This window comes from Tupaia chinensis, unplaced genomic scaffold (assembly GCF_000334495.1).
Source record: "Tupaia chinensis unplaced genomic scaffold, TupChi_1.0 Scaffold000161_3, whole genome shotgun sequence".
Classification (NCBI taxonomy): Eukaryota; Metazoa; Chordata; class Mammalia; order Scandentia; family Tupaiidae; genus Tupaia; species Tupaia belangeri.
This window is the reverse complement of record NW_006159634.1, coordinates 456,848-460,883: the sequence shown is the minus strand read 5'-3', so window position 1 is coordinate 460,883 and position 4,036 is coordinate 456,848. Positions and strand designations below refer to the sequence as shown.

The window sequence follows — 4,036 nt, the reverse complement described above, 5'->3', positions numbered from 1 at the left end:
TCTGGCTTTCTCGCCCTGAAGCCCGACTCCTTCCTTCGCACTGCAGGTCCCAGCCTGGGTCCCAGCGCTGACTCACCGGATCGGAGAATCAGAGCAGTAGGCTAGGAGTCAGTATCGTGCATTTCCAGGCCATCATAAAAGTGATGCATTAGCATCTGAGTAATCCGGGGCTGAGTGGATGTCGGGGGGGGGCCCTCAGAGGACACGGGGCGACAGTGGCTAAAGCCAGACGGTCAGCACGTGGGTGCTTTTATTGTCTCTACTTTCCTGTACGTTCTGATGTTCCATATAAACCATTACAAAAAGAACAACAATGACTTCTGTGATAGCGGCCAGGTTAGGGACCCTCGTCCTGTATTACACTCGGTGGCCTGGCCAGGCGTGAGCAGGTGTTGGGGGAGGGCTGAGTGAGGTGTCTCAGTGAAGGGCCGCGAGTTGTCTGTTCCCAAACCATCATAGACACCACCTTAGCACTGTGAGCTGTGGGGAGAGAACCAGAGAGTCTGGGCACGTCCATCTCCCCACTGTGTCCGGCTTCTTTGTAACCACTCTCGGCAAGAGGTAATCTGTTTGGGTAGGATTTGCTTTTTCCCTGAGCTTCCTAAATAGCCAGAGGAGGGGCTTTGGACAATAGGACGTTTGCTCAGGCTCGGCCCCGCTGGCCTCATCCGCCTGACTCGGTGCAGACTCAGTGCCGCGGCGTCCATGCAGGGAGCGAGGGGTCACCCTGGCGCTGGCAGGTGGAGCACTGTATCTGCCCTGCAGGGCAGTACCCGGAGGAGAGAGCCCGTCTGTCTGCCATCTGCATGGCGTCCAGGACGGGGCCCACCACCACGGAGCCTTGACTACCAGGACCAAGTCTGGTTTGGTCTCTTACAGACCAGCAGACTAAGATGCCTGGGTGTTCTTGTCCTCACCACACTGCTGAAACCAGAGCGCGCTGTCTAAACCTGTTCTATGTCACAGTCACGCAGCTGAGGGCAGAGGCTCGTCCTGGCCTGTCCGCAGTCTAGATCCTGAACTTCAAAACGAGAAGGTCTCTTTTTGAAGAGACTGCTGCTGACATTCAGCTGGTCTGAAATAAAAGACACTGAGGTCAAAACACCCCCAGGTTAAGCAAGTAAAGAATATTAATGCGAACTTTTTTTGAGCTTTGACTGCATACCAGATACTAATCTGAGGTCATTATGTTAATTAAGGTACTCTTACTCCTCCGGGCGGCACTGTTACATGTTCTACACATGATGAGAGAAAGGCATAAAGAGGTTAAGGAATTTTCCCAAGGACACACAGTAGTGGGGTCCGTATTTGAACCTGAGCAGCTTCAGTTCCAAGTCTGAGAGACTTCAGTGGTTGGTTCAAAGACGGACGGACAGTTCCGAGGAGTAGAACAGAGAGCACTCTGTCTGCCGAGGCCCTGGAGACTGATGGAAGGTTCATTCACCACCCAGGTGTAACAGTTTTAAATGTGGGTATACCAAACAGCCTCAAAGTGTTGATATGTGAAGCCAAATTTGTCTGAACTAACTACAAAAGGGTAGATAAATTCACTATTGTAGTGGAAAGTCTTCATTTCTCTCTCAGGGATTAGTAGAACAAATTGAAAAAGTAATAACAATATAGAAGAATTGACCAAAACAAGGAATAAAGTCAATCCAATTAATATTTATGTATGTGTGTGTGTGTGTGTATCAAACAGTACACTAAATAACAACTTATATAATATTTTCATAATATAAAAATTTACTATGTACTAGCTTTTTTATAGCAAGTAGCCACAAAATTTAAAGAATTAAAATCATACAGGGTATATTCTCTAATCACAATCTACTTAGTTGAAATATATGACAAAATGTTAGAATATTCCCATTAGTTTGGAAGTATATAATATACTTTTTTTTGAGAGAGAGATTTTTGCTATAGGGCATGTGTGTTGGCCAAAGAGAGAGAGATAGACAGAAAGTGAGAAATCACTCCTGGAGGGATGGCCATGCTGCAGTCCCTTCTCTGTTCAGCTCCCAGGATCTTGGGTATGCAAGCACACGCAACCAGTGTGAGTTTGAAGCCACCAGGTCTGGGACTTAAACTGTGGTCGGCCATATGGGAGTCCAGCAACATAACCACTACGCCATCTGCTGGTCCCTAAACATATTTCTAAATAATCCATGGGTCAAGGGAGATATCACAGTAGAAATATGCGAACTGAATGTATTATGTAAGTACTTACAGGGTAAGTCAGCTAGCAGAATGGTGGTTAAGGTGGCTGGCTCCCACATGGCCAACCCTGTGATCTGAGTCCTGGATCTGGTGGCTAGAAAACATGGCAGGCACATGTATACACATATCCAAAATCCTGACAGGAAGGAGAAATGGAGGAAAAGGGACTGTGGTGTGACCATCCCCCATGGGAGGTGCTTTCTCACTTTCTCTTTCTTTCTCTGTCTCTCTCTAAATAGTACATCCATCCTCTGGCAGATTGAAAACAAACAAACAAACAAAAAACTTGCAGGGCATATTTAAACCATGCATGGATGGACTTAATAGCTATAAATATGTTTATCATAAAATAAAAAAAGTTGAAAATTGGTAAGCTTATGTTACCAGAAGTTAGAATATAAACAAGAAGTTAATTCCAAGGAAATTAGAAGAAATGAAATATTTAGATAAGAACAGAAATGAATGAAATGAGAAAACTATGTACAAAATACAGGGTGTCACCAAAGCCAAGAGGAGGTTCTTTGGAAAGTTTGTTAAAATCGAACAAGTGAGGGACCAGCAGTTAGCGTAATGGCTATGTCTCTGGACTCCCATGTAGTTGACCGTGGTTCGAGTCCTGGACCTGGTGACTTAAACTCATGCCAGGTGCATGTGCATGTGTGCCCAAGATCCTGAGAGGAGAATGGAGGAGAAGCGATTGTGGTGTGACCATCCCCTCTGGGCGTTGATTTCTCACTGTCTTTCTGGCGAGCGCACACGCCCAATTAAAAAAAACCTCTCCAAAAAAAGAAAAAGAAAAAAAATCGAACAAGTGAAAAACAGAAAAACAAAACAAAATGACTAAAGCAATCTCAGGAATGAAAAAAGGCAAGACTTCTGTTGACCTTGTTATTCAAGCAGAAAGACAGGCTGCTCCCACAGTGGTGGTAAAGTGCTATGCAGAAGAAGCCAGATCCCATGTTGCCAACTAGGGTTTGAGTCCTGGCCCTGGTGGCTTTAAAAACACACAGGGGGCACACATGTACATGTCTGGGATCCTGACAGAGATTTAAAGGAAAAAGGACCTGGGTGATCAGGCCCCTTGGGGGGGTTTCTCTGGCTCTTTCTCACATGCACATGTGTCTAATGGTGTAAAAAATAAAAGTAAAGGGGCCAGCAGGTGGCATAGTGGGTAAGGCGTTAGACTCTGACATGGCTGACCTCAGTTCTAGTTCCAGACCTGGCTACTCGAAACTCACATGGGGCACATGTGTGTGTGTGTGTGTGTCCAAAACACCAGAAGGAGAATAGAGAAGAAGGGATTGTAATGTGGCCACCTCCCCTGGCAGGTGGCTTTTTGTTTTCTGTCTCTCTGTCTCTGCTCTCCAGTGAGCTCATGTGCCCTGTAACAAAAATCTCTCAAAACTAAAAAATAAAAGTAAAAAGATAATAACAGAATATTATGAATAGCTGGATGCCAAAATTTGAAAATTTAGAGGAAATGAACAAAATAATAGAAAAACGAACTTACCAAGGATGAAGAGGAAGATCTTAATAGTCATATATTTTCTAAAACAATTTTACTCAAAAGTCTTTTCTGAAAGACCTTCTGTTTAGTCTGTAGAATGCCACAAGAGATGGTTACTCCTACCATGGCAGTGAGAGAAAGCCAGATAATCTTCAAAATGACTCTTCTGAGACCATTCCAGAGCTGAGCTTCCCCAGCAAACAGGTCAAATGAATTCTAGGGTGATAAACCTCTTTCAGGAGAGATGGTTCAAACAAATGGCTTCACCTTTCGGAATGTCTGGAGGTAGTCACTATAGAAACGTGTAAGAAG

At 44.8% G+C, this 4,036-nt stretch overlaps 1 long non-coding RNA gene across 1 annotated transcript; it reads right to left on the bottom strand.

Moving 5' to 3' along the window:
• Window positions 1–529: 529 nt before the first annotated feature.
• On the bottom strand, window positions 530–3,829 carry LOC102484981 (uncharacterized). The gene is made up of 2 exons (XR_334185.1): window positions 3,728–3,829; window positions 530–1,075 (listed from the first exon to the last, which is right to left on the bottom strand). It is a non-coding gene; the product is annotated as an uncharacterized LOC102484981 (long non-coding RNA).
• Between the last annotated feature and the right edge of the window lie 207 nt (window positions 3,830–4,036).